Source organism: Vulpes lagopus, chromosome 14, assembly GCF_018345385.1.
Source record: "Vulpes lagopus strain Blue_001 chromosome 14, ASM1834538v1, whole genome shotgun sequence".
NCBI classification, from domain to species: Eukaryota; Metazoa; Chordata; class Mammalia; order Carnivora; family Canidae; genus Vulpes; species Vulpes lagopus.
In genome coordinates, this window is record NC_054837.1 from 32,340,411 (window position 1) to 32,357,440 (window position 17,030).

At 44.7% G+C, this 17,030-nt stretch overlaps 1 pseudogene; it reads left to right on the plus strand.

Annotated features, from left to right (window-relative positions):
• The first annotated feature begins 15,919 nt into the window (after window positions 1-15,919).
• LOC121475340 lies at window positions 15,920-16,306 on the plus strand (annotated as a pseudogene).
• The last annotated feature ends 724 nt before the right edge of the window (window positions 16,307-17,030 follow it).

The window sequence follows — 17,030 nt, forward strand, 5'->3', positions numbered from 1 at the left end:
TGAAGATCACTCACAGGTGGGGGGACACAGAGATGGTGAATGGGAACTGGCCAGGATGTCGCCCCCAGGGCTGCACCCCCTGCCTGCCATCAGGGCTCTCCACACAAACCTACTAATCTGAGGTCTAATCCTGGGAGGGCCCAGAGGAGGACACTCGAATAAAGTCTGCCTTTAAATATGGCAATTATTCCTAAAATGTCTTTGTTGACAGCTGGTGAGGCACAAAATAAACACAGGCCTATTTGCAAGTAAGCAGGAATTAGCATAATCAGCAGCTGCAGCATTACGCACAGACACAGAACCATAAAGAACCTCATTCCTTCTGAAACAAAGTTAGAGAAGGGGACCTGCATAGAATAATGAGTCGCTTACCACCTGCCCATGTCCAGCGAACCAGAGCAAAAATGAGCTGTTTGTTACTGGCCTAAGCATCCTTCAGAGTTCATTTTCCTGATTAAAATAGAAACCTGTCTTAGGATAAAAACATAACACTCCAGTTCATTGAGAATAAATGTCTTTGTAGATAATAAAAAAAATATGTTGGTTTTGGGGCACCTGGGTGGCTCAGTGGTTGAGCGTCTCTTTGGCTCAGGTCATGATCCCGGGGTCCTGGGATCGAGTCGCACATCGGGCTCCCCACAGGGAGCCTGCTTCTCCATCTGCCTGTGTCTCTGCCTCTCTCTCTGTGTCTCTCATGAATAAATAAATGAAATCTTTAAGAAAATATATCTTGGCTTTGTTCCCCATGCTCTAAAACGTAACAGGTGATCGTCAGAGTCATCTGGGGAGAGTGTACTTTATATCCTCTGTTTTGTCATTCCAGAGCTGGAGCAAAATACAAGAGCAAAAAAGAGAGGGAATCAGGGAAAGTAATGGTCCTGTAGATTGCTCTGGGGTGCGCCTGCCAGTGTGCCCACCGAGGCTGTGTTTTCTGGTCCTGGGGAAGGGGAGTCTCGGTGTCCATAGTCAGGCTTCCTGCACAGCCCAGCTCCCTTCTGCTGCCGACGTGGCTGGCCATGAAATTCTTTGTACCCTCGGGACAAGCGTGTCCCCTCCTGAGCAGAGCTGGCAGCAATTCTTAGAAAAAAAAATTTTTTTTATTGCTCAAAAATCTCTGCTAGCAAGCAGCTCATGGAGGGCAGAGAGCGTGCTCATTAACCTCGCTCTCTCTTCTTCAGAAACACCATTTCCCGATGCATAAACCTGTGCATAGCTTTGGGCTGCACGTTTCTGAGTTTTGAAACCTATTGTTCGGCTTTACCTTGCTTCAGACCAAACCTTTGTGAAAGAGACTTTTATTAGATCACATTCCATTATAATAAAGCAATTTCTCTGAAAGTGGTTCTCTCAACTCGGTTCTATGAGGACCGTGCTCTGACGGTAGGGCCCAGGCAGGTGTCGCGGACCCCACTGGCTGCGACGGACCTTCATGCTTTTCCCCAAAGCTCGGAGCGCTGTAGGGCAGGGCGCGACCTTTCCTGGAGCCCTGGGCTCGGCCCCACCGCCTTTGTCCCTGGCCGCTGCTGAGGAAGCCTGCCCCGGCCCATCCTTTCCCACTCGAGTCACAGAAAGTAGGTCAGTTTTTAAATAAACACAAGCGAGTGGCTCCAATCACAGGATGTGTAGGGCAGGCCTGGCTGTCACTCTGGAGAAAGGAAGTGACACAGTGAGAGGCTTTGGTGCTCTCGAGCAGCTTTATTTCCAAATTCTCTGTACTTTTCAGATGCAGAGAATGAACATCCAATTCAGACAGCTTAGTCTGTTAAAAAAGGTGAACGTGTATATCAGGCCTGTGCAAGTCTAGCGCTTCAGGCCTGACTAGATCTTGAGGCTCAAATAATTTAAACAGGACTAGCACTTGACTGGACTTTTATTTTTTTTCTTATTACAAAAGTAACACGTCGTTATATAGAAGATTTAGAAAGTACAGGTAAAGCATAAAGAGGGAAATAAAATAAAAGTTATCAGGATTCCAAGAAGGCCCCATGGTCCCCACCCCTCGTTGTGTATGACGCATATCATCCCTGTATGTGAGTGGCTGGGATCTGTGGATGTGTTACATTATAAGGATGTGCTACATTATAAGACAAAGGGACAGGAATTTTGCAGGTGGAATCAAGGCCTCTGATCAGTTACTCAAAAGGGAGGATGTCATCTGGGAGGGCCTGACCAATCAGAAGAAGACTTAAGGCTTCCAGGTCCTCTGAGCCCTCAAGCAACAGAGAGACTTTCTCCAATGGGCTTCGCAGAGACAAGCCACCATGAGTTCTACAGCCATGAGGATGGGAATGCTGCCAACAGCCACTTGGGTTGGGGAGAGGACTCCATGTCTCAGACAGACTCCAGCTCTGGCTGACATGTAGATTGCAGCCTGGGTGACCCTGAGCAGAGGACCTAGTTTAGAGGCACCTGGGCTCCTGATGCACTGGGAAGTAATAAATGTGTGTTGTTTTAGTCTACCACATTTGTGGTCATTTGTCACACAGCATAACAATCTATTTCAGGGACACGTGAATATGAAGGACTATGTACAAAATGATATGTGACATTTTTGTCACTTGGTTTAATGGACAAGTCATCTTCCCTTGTACGGTTGCTCTGTTGGCTGCTTAATTCCAGTGTCATCAACACAGATACTAATGAGATTCAGACAAGTAAAGTGAATTTACGCAGTGAGGAATGAATGGTGGGCCTCATGGAGAACCTGCAGAATGCAAGCTGGTCTAAAGGGGGTAGTTACTACAGAGATGCAACCAAAGTTTGGGTTCCTTTTTCAATTTTTAAATATATTTTTGGTGATTTCATGCTGGGATACAGTATTCCAGATCTCTCTTCTCTCTGAAGAGAAGCCAGCATTTTGGATTTTTTTTTTAAAGAGTTTATTTATTTACTCATGAGAGACACAGAGAGAGGCAGAGACACAGGCAGAGAGAGAAGCAGGCTCCCTGTGGGGAACCTGATGCAGGACTCGATCCCAGGACCCCGGGATCATGACCTGAGCCAAAAGCAGACGCTCAACCACTGAGCTACCCAGGTGCCTGCATTTTGGAAACTTGTGTGGGCAATCGTTTTTATAAATTTTGGCAGCTATTTCAACTCCTGTTGAACTCACTGAAAGGAGAAATCATCGGTTTTCCGTATTTTCCTCCTAGGTTTCCAATTTGCAAGTTATGATCTAACCAATTCTGTATTGTTAAGCACAGATTGTACCCAACATTTGATTATTATAAACACTGTATAAGTGAACATATTTGAACTGAATCTTCGCTAGCAATCTGTGATCAGTTCCACAGGATAAACATCAAGATATAAGAAAATACATTAGTGTTTATGTATTTTGGGAAGGTTCTTCATATACACTGCAAACATGACCCTCAAAAGTCTGTAAAACATCCTCAACAGCCAACACAAGTATCCATTTCTTGATCCCCATTTTTTGCATATGTTTTAAATTACATCAGTATAGTTGCTATCTTTGCACATAATTTGTAAATATTTGGTATTGGTGGAGTTGAACATCCTTCATCTGTTCATGGCTCATTTATGTGTCTTTTTGATGAATCATCTCTTCATGTCCTTATTTTTTCTTTTTGATATGTAGAGCTCTTTATATATTAGAAAATTAACAAGGAGTTTAAATTCTATACCATATTGAAGATGTGCAAAATTTTATCTTGGCATAGATTAATATTTTGCCATATGGGCACAATATGTCTTAGAATGATGGTCTCCTAATTGAAATATTCCAAGATTTGAAACATGAAATTCTTGGTCTCAAGCATGCTGTGTGAGCATTGGACCATCTGTCAGAGCTGGGATGTTCCCACTCAGGTACACACAGAGGTCCTGCCATCAGAGCAAGGTGATAAATACATAATATTTCAATGATAGGACGAAGCAAGAGTGGAGACAAAATAAAAGCAAAGAAAAAATAGGAAAAATTAGTTTGTTTTCTCTTCTGCTTAGGATTTCTCTAGAAAGCTGTAAAGAATGCGAGTCCTGTTCTGATAATGGGAAAAAGCCAAGTCAGCTGAAAATCATAAATGTTCCTGGATCCTGTTGGTGGGTGTATTTTCAAGACCACCAAGTGAACCAAATTGGAGGGAAGGATTGGTCTTTCAGGGAAAGACAGGACACATAGTCTATTCACCTTTTTCAGATTGCAACAGGCATATGCTCTAATAAACTCTTGAGAGGGGGCACCTGGGTGGCTCAGTCGGCTAAGTGTCTGCCTTCAGCTCAGGTCATGATCCCAGGGTCCTGGGATTGAGCTGTGCCTCAGGCTTCCTGCTCAGCGGGAGTCTGCTTCTCCCTCTCCCTCCCCTGCTTGTGCTCGCTTGCTCTCTTTGTCAAAGAAATAAATAAAATCTTTTAAAAAAAACCTTAATGTGTCTGTTTACCTCTCAACAAATGTCAAAGCTTATAGAATTATATACTTTGAATGGATACAGTTTGTGTGTTTATTATATGTACTTTAAACCTTATTTGAGTTGATTTTTTTTTTTAAGTCAGGTTAACTTTGGAATGGAAACTGCCCATTCTTGAAACCAGACAGTGAATAGAATCAAATGCACAGATGGATGTTTCTAGTAATGTGCAATATTGCACTTGGTTCAGACCCCACCACTGTCGCTTTCTCCAGGTGTGGCCGTGAGCTGAGCTCAGGATGTCCCTTGCACTGTGCTAGAGTCTCACGATGCAGTCAGTGTGTCTCTGTAAGGCAGGCAGTCCCTGCTCAGGGAGGGCTTACATTCCAGCAGAGAGCCAGGAAGCCAACAAACAACACGGAAACGCCAGCCCCTACACGTGCCATGAGGGAGATTAAATAGGGCAACGTCCTGACCTCTAACTGGGTGCTACTCTACATTGGTACTTAAGGAAGACATCTCTGAAAATAAGTTTCAAGCAGACACCTGAATGGCAAAGAGGGGCCAGCAATGCAAGGACCGGAGGTGGCCCTTCCAAGGCAAGGGAGAGAATTCCTGCAAAGAGCCACAGCAGGAAAGAGGTGGTGTATTAAGGAAGGGGGAAAGGTCTGTGTAGCCGGGGTGCAGTGAGCCAGCGGGGAAAGATGAGGTGATCAGACAGGGAGAGGAGGGAGGGAGCCTCACAGATGTGTGCTCAGGACCGGTGTGCTAGGTGATACAGCAAAGTGTTGTTTTTATTATTGTCTTGCCAGCTCCCCATCAAGAACCAGGGACAGTAAGGTTCCAGAACTCAGAGGCCATAGGGTCCCCATTACCTTCCTGCAACATCATGGAATTCCTTGGGTAAACTGTCACCTCACTGGTTAAAGTGGTGCTCCTTTTTCACTCAGTTGCTCTGCCCGAGTTCTACATGAGCATCAGATAAGTCAGGGTCATTGGGGTTGGGGCGTGCAGAGTCACGGGGCGGGGGGGGGGGTGGGTGTCAAGGGAGGGTTTACAGTCGGTCAAAGCACACGGCTGCCTTTGGGACACCCAGAACTGCTGGCAGAGAAACGCAACACAGACACCAGCTTTCTGAGAAATCTCAGTGGCACCCGAGGGTATTCCTCAGACAATTGGTTTTTAATAGGACATAATGTCTCAGTAATGAAATCTGGGATTAATTGAGTCAGGGAAGACAGAAGTCCCCTGTGGCCAGCACAAGGCTGGATTCTGCATCCATCCAGCACTTAGGAAGGACCATCCACATTTAGCAGCGGAGGGGACCGTGCCGGTGGAGGGTTCTGTCTTGGAATCCCCCAGCTCTGCAGACAGGGTTGCTCAAAAAAGCTCCAAGAGAAATTTCTCAAGTATGATTTGGTCAAGGACCTGTAGAAGAAGCAGCCCAGACCATGCAGAACCGGATGGGCTCACCTGTCCCTACAGTGTTGGCCAACGTTGTGGGGGTGCCTCTCACTGACACGGGAGGAAGGTTTAAAATTCTGAGGCCAAATAAATAAATAAATAAATAAAAATAAAAAAATAAAATTCTGAGGCCCGAGCAGTGTTCCAGGCTAGGAGAGAAGCACAGAATTGTCCAGGGTCCTTCACACTTGTTTAAGCAGTGACATTAAGGCAGTGACAGTTAAAATCCCACTCAGGACTCTGGATGCTGTTCTTCGAGGAATCTCACTCTTACCTCCAGCTCACCTGTTCCCCTAGAGATTTTGCCTGCCCAATTTTACACCACATTTTCCCAGAACCTCTCTTTTTCTTTGAAGAATCACAGTGCCGTTATCTTCAGTTCTGTGGTTCACATAGGTGATGACATGCCCCATCATATTAACCTGGATAATCAGAAAATAGTTTTCTACCGACCACAGTAATTGGTTCAGGGACAGGGATGTGATTAAGCACAAGTCAGTAAGAGGCAGCCACAGACTTTGCCTGGAATCATTGGGAAATAGCACCTCTCCTATGAATATGTGTTTGGGGGTCTGAGCAGGGGTCTGACCCATCTGTTAGAATGTAGGTCTGGAGCAACTTGGTAACCACATTTGCTGTGACATGCGGAGATCCTAACTGCACATCTGTAATTCCCACACAGGGGGAAGCATATCTGAGAGAATAAGAGATTCTTATGGACATAGATTGAACACCTGGATTAAGCTATACCTGAAGCCAATAGTCAGAATTTTCACTTCCAAAAACAGACAAATTCCCAGTTTACTTAAGCCAATATAGTAGGTTTAAATCACTTTCACCCCCATTTTAAAAAATTATTTAAACAGCAGGCACTTCTCTGTACTAGCTTCTGTGCTGGGGGGTCGGCCCTGCCTTCTCAGAGCTCATCATCTACAGGAGGAGGGCACACTATGCTCCCACATGTAATATACCTATTTATACATATATATTTCCTATTGATTCTGTTTCTCTAGAGAACCCTGACTAACACAGAAGTCATCTAGATGCCAGTAAGAGCCACAAAATTTTGGATACTTATCTATCTAGATCCACATACCTGTATCTATATTTATTATGGATATATGTGTATATTCATATTATAGATAGCACAAGTGTATGTGCTTTCTATCTATAGATAGCTGTGCCTCTATAGAAAGAAGACACTGAAGACCAACCTGTACAGCCCACCCAATAAAGCCATATAACATCTCAGGAGGCAAGGAAGGACAGTTTTGATGGAGAATAGTTAAAGAGGGTTTTCCCTTCTCCTAGCCACATATTTCATTTGGATTTCCTCCTTCTTACTTTATGCTCTTTGGAGCAGATGACATTTCACCTCTATTTCTACCTGCAGTGATTTGCTCATTGAGGCATATAACCCACACCTGACCAAGCAGTATAATCCATCCCCTGAGCCCCAGTGTTAGGGTTGCAAATTGGTGCAAAATGAATAAATTGTAAGACTCTTACAGGAATTGTCAGATAAATAACTTTAAAACACCAAAAAAAAAAAAAAAAAAAAACCCAAAGTCCTCAGGGACTGGAAGGCATGTGGATAGTAAGCCTGGAACCATGGATAGAACCAGAAGTGGGAGCCAATGTTCCAGAGGACAGAACTAAGAGGAACTAAATGCTGGTAAGTCCCTGAATCCAAGCAGAGCCCTTTATATTCTTTTTTTAAAAATATTTTATTTATTTATTTATTTATTTATTTATTTATTTATTTATTTATGACAAAGCGTGAGAGAGAGCACATGAGCAGGAGGGTGGCAGAGAGGCAGAGAATCTCAAGCAGACTGCACTGGGCACTGAGCTCAGGCCAGTATGGGGCTCAATCCTAAGACCCTAAGATCATGACCTCAGCTGAAACCAAGAACTGGACACTTAACAGACTAAGCTGCCCAGGCACCCTGTTATATTCTTAAACACTTTATTTATGTCAAATTACATGGAACCTCTCTTTGCTGAATCTTGTTTGAGTGGGTTTTCTGATACCTGCAAGCAAACGAAGAACCACTGGCATGGAGATTCTGGAAGAAGCCGCCATCCTGCCCTAATTTGGGGATTGGGCATGAGAAGAGGGCAGCCCATCAAACAGATGAGCACACACTACTGGGGAGTCCTGGGAAAATCAACAGGCTTTAGATAAGTCCTGGTAGGAAGCTCTGATATAAAGTAGGGGTTGGAGGGTAGTGGCCAGTCTTTTCCCAGATGGAGTGGCCTGAGGAAAAGCCTGGCCATAAGGTCCATTCAATGTGGAGGGTTGTAAACAGAAAGGCAGAGAGAGTCAGTGAGCATAAGGGAGGACACATCTCAGAGAGAAAACTTCCCTCCAGGACCACCTAGGACCCGGGATCCTTTCCTATCATCCACTGAATTTCTGGACATTTATCCTGACCAGCCCTCTCCAAGTATGTTCACACAACCAATGAGAGGACCCAAGGGAAATCCACTATGTTGAGTAAATGTGAGTAATATCTGGCAATGATTGAATATCTAGTCTGATCTTGGGCCAGACTCTATATTCCTATAAGGATGAATCAACAACAATACCACCACGACACACACACACACACACACACACACACACACACACACAAAGACACCACATGTGACATGAATTTGTTAATAAAACTAGAAGAATGCAGCCTCTGGATACAGAGCAAAGAGCCTGCTTTTAATACAGATTTACTAAAGGAAACAGACATAAATTGTAGGCAGTCTCTGTTCTGAGCTCACGAATAGAGCTAGTCTTGGTGGGCAGAAGGGAGAGAGAGTCACAATTCATTTCACTGAAGCTGCAATCCAGATTAGCTGTAAATATTGCCTTTGGCTGTCATCTGTCTTGAGAAATGGAAGGAATTAAGTATAGGAATCTGAGAAAGTGAGAAAGACAGACACAGCTGAGTGACTGCCCTCCATGTATCCGATTTCCTAGGTTTTAATAATAATAAAGCAGAGTGTGAAATGGACTCATGAGGAAGAGCCCAGGGCCTCCCTCCAGCCTTCCGCTGACCCCCTTCCACCAGCAAATATGTTTTGTTTTGTTTTTTTTTTGCAGTCCTCATGCATTCTATACACGGATTTTTCCAAATGTAGGGAGATCAGGCCATTCAGCTAAACAAGGAGCCAAGGCCTCCAAAGCAGCTGGTTTGTTCACGGATGAACAGATTTGAAGTAACCCCCTAAGGAAGGAATACGAAGCTGGAGACGTTTAGAGTTGTCCTAATAATGGAGGTTCGGAAACTTAACCAGTAAAGAGCTCTGGATACGTTAGAAGTCAGGCAGACCTTTTTTCCCCTTCCCTATAATTGTGCCTCCCATTCCAGACAAATATCAGAAAATAGAACTTTTTTAGGCTTCTAAGGCCAAAGTAGATTCTTTTTTTTTTAATTTATTAGAGAGGAGGAGATAGAGATAGAGAGAGAGAGAGAGAACGAGAGAGAGAGGGGAGCAGCAGAGGGAAAAGGAGAAGCAGACTCCCTGCTGAGCAGGGAGCCCAGTGTGGGACTGGATCCCAGGACCCCAGGATCATGACCTGAGCCAAAGGCAGATACTTAACTAACTGAGCCCCCCAGGAGCCCCCTTATAGATTCTATATGTTATCATTATGCCCTGCCATGTCACATTGGTGGTGAAGCAGATTTATTTTATTAATGACCCCATAAATATTTAGGATGGCAAAGTAGAGCAGCAAAGGGAAGCCCTAAACTAAATCTGTAAAAAAATCTAATAAGTGTTTTTCTAGTGAGATAAGATCATTTCTTTTGTCATCATGGAAGAAATTAAACAAACTTTTGAAGTGAGCTGTAAAGTAAGACCATATACGTTATACGTAATTGTATAGCATATTATACAAAGATAGTACACCTAATAGTACTGTGTATTTAATATGAAATATATATCACTCATGGGTGGTATACACTTTACAAAAACAATACAAAAGTAACACTGTAGCAGTACAACATTTTATACTGTGTTACAACAGATAGGGTTATTTCATATTATTTTCTGAGTTTCCATATAAATTTCACAAAAATAATGTGAAAATAACATGAAATATACACATACACACATAGTATACATCCAATATACAGCTGACCCCTGAACACCACAAGACTGAACCGTGCAGGTGCACCTACATATGGATTTTTTCCCAATAAACACAGTACAATACTGTAAGTGTATTTCCTCTTTCCTATAATTTTCTTAATTGCATTTTTTCCCTCTGGCTTACTTTATGATAGGAATACAGTGTATAATAAATAAAACATACATAATACGTGCTCATGACTGCTTATGCAATCAGCAAGACTTTTAGCTATTAGTAAAGTTTTGGAGGAGTCAAGAGTTATATGCAGATTTTCGACTGTGTGGGGTATCAATGTCCCACCTTGTTCAAGAGTCACCTGTTTATCACACACACAAAGGGATCCCAGAGGTTAGCTTCCAACTGCCCAGATGGCTTCTTCCCCTGCTTTCTGCCAGCGCACCTCCACCTGCCGTATTATTACCCTGTCTTGTTTCCTCTCCCCAGTCACTGCTGCAGAGCCCCACAGTAATTAGTAACCTGTCTGTCACATTTTTCTATCCTTAGAAATGCAAACTCATCCAACTGCTTTGAAGTCCAATTTTAATTTAGATGCAAACTGCTCCCATAGTGCCAATAGTCTAAAAGGAACCTGGGGCAGACTGTAATTACAGAGGGCTGGTGTTTTCCATCTGATTAGAGTGTTGTTTCCTGACTCCTGCCAGACCGCACACAGGAGCACCATGTTATTCCTCCCCGCTGTGCCCTATCCCTTGGGCACCTCTTCAGCACATCCGCTTCCTCACATCTCATTGGTTGGTTGTTTATTTGAATGCCTGGGAGCAACAGGTCCAAACTAGGACAGGACATTTGTGTATATATACACACATATACATATGCATTACATACATGTATAATATACGTATGTATTATGTGCACTTGTGCATATATATACATACATATATAAAAAGTTTTTTTTTAAGAGATTTATTATAATGAATTGACTCATGTGATAATGGAAGTGGGCAAGTCCCAAGTTCTATAGAATGGATCAGAAGCTGAGGACCCAGAGGAGCTGATGGTATATTCCAGTCTGAGCCCAAAGGCCTGAGAACCAGGACAGCTGAATTTTCCAGGTCAAGTCTGAGAGCAGGGAAAAAGCCAGTGTCTCACTGGAAACCAACAGGCAGCAGAATCCCTCCTTCTTGGCTTTTTAAAATTCTGTTCAGGCCTTCAACTGATTAGATGAAGCCCACCTACAATAGGAAGGGCAATCTATTTACTCAGCTTTCCAATATAATTTTTTTAAGATTTTATTTATTTATTTATTTATTTATTTATTTATTTGACAGAGAGAGAGCACAAGCAGGGGGAGCAGCAGCCAGAGGCAGAGGGAGAAGCAAACTCCCCCCTGAGCAGGACGCCCCATGTGGGACTCGATCCCAAGACCCTGAGATCATGACCTCATGAGCCAAAGGCAAATGCTTAACCGACTGGGCCACCCAGGCACCCCTAAATATTAATTGTATCCAAAAACACCCTCTTAGACACACCAAATATAATGTTTGACCAAATATCTGAGCAGCCTGTGGCCCTGCCAAGGTGACACATAAAATTAATCATCACAACATCCTTATTCCTCGAGCTTATATTACTTTATCTGGAAAAAAGGGATTTTGCAAATCCTGAGATGCAGGATTATCTGGGTGGGCCAGATGTAATCAATCAAAGGAGCCCTTATTTGAGGAAGGCCAGATGCGGGGGAGGGGAGGGAAGAGGTGTGATTGCGGAAAGTCAGAGAAGAGAAAAAGTGCCACCCATTGGCTTTGGAGGCAGAGGAAGGCACCACAGGCCAAGCATGGTGTATGGTCTCTGGAATCTAGAAGAGGTAAGGAAAGGTATTCCCTTCTAGAACCTCGAGAAGGAATGCAGACCTGCAAACCTCTAGAACTGTAACGTAATCACATTTTATTGTTTTAAGCCACTAAGTTTGTGGCAATTTAGTGCAGTAGTAGGAAACCACTACTGTACCTTCAACTGGTATTCTAGAACAGGTAACAGAAGTGAGAATCAGGCATCATATTTCAGAACTTTATTTATGAAGCCTTTCAGGAGGTTGGTACACACCAGCTTGATTGATGCTTCACTTACAACGACTTTCCTTGAAAATCATGTTAGTGGGATCAGCTTTCAGGTAAGTTTTTCTTCAACCAAAGTATTTCTGGTTAATATCCAAGGTCCTTTGGGTGGGATTTCAGTCTTTCAATACTATGGTCCCCTTATCCATAAAATGAAGATAATCAAATGCAATTTGTAGATGACCCTGTGGGTTACTTGGGTCAGCAAATGCAAGTGCCCGGAGAGGGCTTGACCCACCGCATGTGCTCAGTACATGTTTGCTCTTGTGAAAATATGTGAATGCATTAAAAATAGTCCTTTCTGGCAAGAATGGGAGGCCTGGCCTTCTCTCACGTTGTTTCAAAGCGGAATACCCAGCAGTCAGGACAGATAAACAATGAACTGGTGGATCCCTTCGTTCTGATGGAAATTGTGAGATTGGAGGGAAGTGTTCTCAAATCTGAAAATCACATTAGGAAGGTACAATTTTTTTAAAAGAGATTTAGAGGAGTATCAAACATTCTCAGCTATTAGCTTTGTGTTTAAGGATTGTAAAATTTCCCTGTTGCCGATTTCAATGGCATCGTTTGTTGTTAGAAGAGGCGGTGGCATGCAGTGGTTAAAAACTGGACTTGGGTACCAGGAAGTTATATTTGAAATTCAGGCCCGCCGCCATCCACTGACAGGTCCCGGGCCAGATCTGCACCCGCCTCAGTTTCTTTACAGTTGCACCTGGAGAAGCATGGTACCTCTGGTGTCATGGGGCTGGGAGGCCGTGGGGCCTCCAAGCTTCAGGTCTCCCACTGGTAAAGGCCTGACTGCTGGTGAGGAGGCCCCATAGAGGTCAACAGGAATGGACTCGACCTGCAGAGAGCAGGCATCTCTGAATCCCGTTCCCATTCCCCTGGGGGTGCTGGCTCTGCTCCGGACCACACCACTTCCCTCCAAGGGCATCAAACTCCCTCCCAGACACATGGACTTGGAACTCTGGTTCTTAGTGGTTTCTGGAAGCATTTCTGTCACTGGCAACTAGAAAAGTCCTGGGCAGTAGAATGAAGTTCAACCAATATTTCCTGAATGTCAACCTTTTTCAAGGTGGCCTGCAGGCCCCTTATGATGACCAGAAAGGGAGCCAGACGTGTCCCGGGCAACCCCGCTGCTTGTAAGCCTTACTGTCTCCACAGTCTATTAATAACCTTTTCTATGCTGAGAGGAGGTGGAGCCAGACCTGGCCCATTCTGCACGCTGACGTGATTTCTTAACCAGATGCTGTACATACATACAAAGGATACTTCTGAGAGACAGTACAACCGGGGAGGTAGTAACAAATGGCTGCTATTTGCATGCATTCAGCACGTCCTAAGGAAGCCTACAACACAGGTGGCCTAGGGGAAACATTCCTATTCAAAAGAAAAACCAAAGAGAACAACCAAGAGCATTTGAGGAAATGCTTTGAACTTGAAAAGAGAGGTGTTAAGTGAGAGAAATCTATCATAATTGTATTCCCTCCGAGGAGTGAGCTCTCCATTCATTTAAAAATCTCTGTTGAAAGGAGCAGGTGTGAAGGAAAGAAGAAGGGGAGGGGAGGCGGGAGCCTGTGCTTTTCTGGGACAGACGGAGCAGCACACCATCCTGATGGGGTCCTCTCTGCCCGGAGGCCCCACTGTGACATCTTTGGTCACCATCCCCCAGTTCCCTCAACTGGCTATCTCTTTTGAAAGCCCCTCCCAGGGTCCTGCTGGCACCTCTGTTCCCAGCTTTTGGCTGTAAAAATAACTCCCTAAGTTTGAATCCTGAGCCTGCCACTTTCTAACGCCTACAGACACGGGGAGCTGGAAACTTGGGACACTGTGGACGATGAATGAATCCATCTAACAAGCGGGTTTCAGAGGGCCTGGCTCCTGCGCAGCTGCGGGCTGTCCAGGCTGCTCAGCGGGGCAGGGGCCAGCGTGGCCAAGGGTCCTTGCGAGCACCACCCAGGGGCTCCTGCAGGAGGTGAAGGGGACCCATAGTGAGTGTATGCAGGTGGTCAGTGGGATGGGTAGATGCCGGGTGGCTCAGGAGGAGCAGCAGGAGCAGAAGGTGCCTGGGTCTCTCTGGTTTGTGCACCTCTCACTAATGCAGCCGCGTGCAGACAACCCTGCCCGTCTGAACCCGAGCTCTCGGTCTGTGCCCCTTGCAGAGGGAAGCTGGCAGCGCTCCCACGTTTGTGCTTAAATGGTCCTGGCATTTCACATTATGATATTCTGTGAACATTTCCCTATGTACGTTCTTCTAGGTGTAGGCCGTTACCTGCTTCAACAGCTCAAATGCTGCAGGCAGAAAAGATCTAATTCTGACAGACGTGCGGAGTCGAGCCCTGCAGCTAAATGTGTTAGTGCTCCAGAACTGCGGCTCACACACCGTGCGCTGTGGCTTGCTGGCGCATTTGCACTTCTAAGGGGATATTTAGAGCAAGACACAGACACCCGTGAGCTAAGCAGTCTGCTAAATTCACCTCATGGGACCATCCCCTAGGAGGATCAGATGTTTGTCAAATTAGGCAAATTGATAGGATGGGGGTCCTGGGTGTGTGACTGCTCAGAGAATTCCAGAAGGCTCTTTGAGGAACAAAAATGAGCTCTCAATGGTAGGGCGAATATATGAAGATGAAGTCAGTACTGGAATCAGATTTCAGGAGAGTCTGCCCTAGATAAAATGATGCGGTTTTTACTCAGTATTGGGGGGCCCTCTCTCTGTTTAGTTCTGGGACTACTAGTAAGACTGTCCCATGTGAAATTGCTGACATCTGACCATTTCAACACAAAATTACAGTGTGATGTGGGTAAGTAAGCATCATAGATGGATGCCATTTGTATTCAGGGGACTTCTAGGTTTGACTGAGTTACCAACATGGCAATTATTTTTTTTTTTAATTTTTAAAAATTTATTTATGATAGTCACAGAGAGAGAGAGAGAGAGAGAGAGAGAGAGAGAGGCAGAGACACAGGCAGAGGGAGAAGCAGGCTCCATGCACCGGGAGCCCGACGTGGGATTCGATCCCGGGTCTCCAAGATCGTGCCCTGGGCCAAAGGCAGGCGCTAAACCGCTGCACCACCCAGGGTTCCCCAACATGGCAATTATTATAAATTTCAGATCGCCGTCATAGAGTGGCCTCCTCTCTCAGTTTAAATTAGAATAAATGAAAAGTCAAAATAAACTAGGGTACAGCTCTACTAGGGCCAGCGTGCTAGGATTCGCCACCCAAGGATAGAAATATGAAATTTTGTTTGCTCTCTTATCCATCGTTGCTCTTTGTGAAAGTCTGAAATACGGTGAAATATTCTTGCTAACAACACACTCTCTTGGTTTCATTCACTGTGGAGAGCTGAAATGTGACAGAACTTTCCAGTATCACCCACCCTCGGCTCCCCCACCCCAGTGACCACGCACTGGACATTTGGGGTGTGCTCCTTAAGGATTTGACTTCATTTCGTCCTTTCAGTAATCAGGGAGGTTGCTGTTGGCAGGTTATCTCTGACAAGTGTGGAAACTGAGGCACAGAGGCAGGAGGGTCCTGCGCAGGTCGTACAACCCATAAGCAGCGGAGAAAGAACTCTGGTGGATTGGGTCCAACGCCGGGGTGTCCCACTCTCTGTAGAACATCTCTCCATGCAGCACAGGAACATATGTTCACAGTGCAGAGTTGGGTGAGTCTCCAGGAAAAGTCAGGGTCCCGCGTCTGCTCTGCACAGTCTCACAGTCAGGCTGCTGCCAGGAGAGACCCAGGAAACAACGATCAAAGGCATGAAGACGAGATAAACCATTGAGGGCTTTCATGCACAAACCAGAAAGATTTTGATGTTTCAGGGGCTTAGGATCTTTAGAAATTGGGCTGAAACTAGCTTTATAAACCACAAGAATGACTTTAGAAGGCTGCACTCGGCTCACTGGCTGTGCATCCCAGCCAGCCACCGTCCCTGCCGCTGCCGCTGCACCTCTGGCCAGGGTTTCAACAGACCTCACTGCAACGCCACCTCAAATGGGACATGCCATGGAGACCATGATGTTGACGTTTTACCAGTTGCTAGGAATAGAGTCTACTTGACAAGGGAGGACTGAGAGGACTCATGGGTTTCGGAAAATCAAAAAGATCCTCTGTCCGTGGACAAAATAATGTAGGACTGAGACCAGTGCTGAGATGGCAAAGTGAAGCTTCTTCTAGAGCTTCTTTTCACCACGTGCTGGGCTCTTCACTACATACAACGTCTATTCTGTAATACCCATGAAGCAGGTGGGCAAGAAGTAGGCAACATTGACGACACTCCAATGAGAGTTCTCTCGAAGAGTCTCTTAAGGAATCTGTCCCACAGCTTCCCTATAGAACGGATTCCACCAGCAGATCAGTACCCTCAGAAAATGTACAAATAAAATCCAACCCCTATTTGAGAAGCAGAGAAAGAAGTCAGTGAAAGCCAGATAAGCTTTTGACTTTTACATTGCTTGCACCCTCTTCCCCTCAAAAAACAAATTCCTTTTTAGTTCCTCAAAAAATAAATAAATAAATAAATAAATAGCTACACTCTTTCTGATAGGAGAAGTTAATGCATTTCTTTTAAAGAACATCAAAGTCTGTGAAAATATGGGGCTTTGTAAAATACTTTTGTCAACACACCGTTCTTTGCCATTCATGTCTCTATTTCTAATTGCATGGGCTGTTTCAGGACCAAAGGACACTGTGTTCTAGAACATAGCTCTTATAGGTAGGCTCCTCAAGCATCAAGACTCAGTACCTTGGCGGAGATACCCTAGCAGCTCATTGGATCACGTCTGTGCCTTTAGACTCCTGGCATCTAGTAGGTGCTTCGTGAACATCTGCAAAGGGACTGTATTTGGCGATATTTGCCCGAGGAGCTGGGGAGGGAAGAGCAAAAAGCATCAGGTTCCTACTCTGATGAGCTTAGATTGTAATGATGAAGGATACACACAACACACAACAGATTGAAATGAACTATTTCAGAGGTAAATGATAT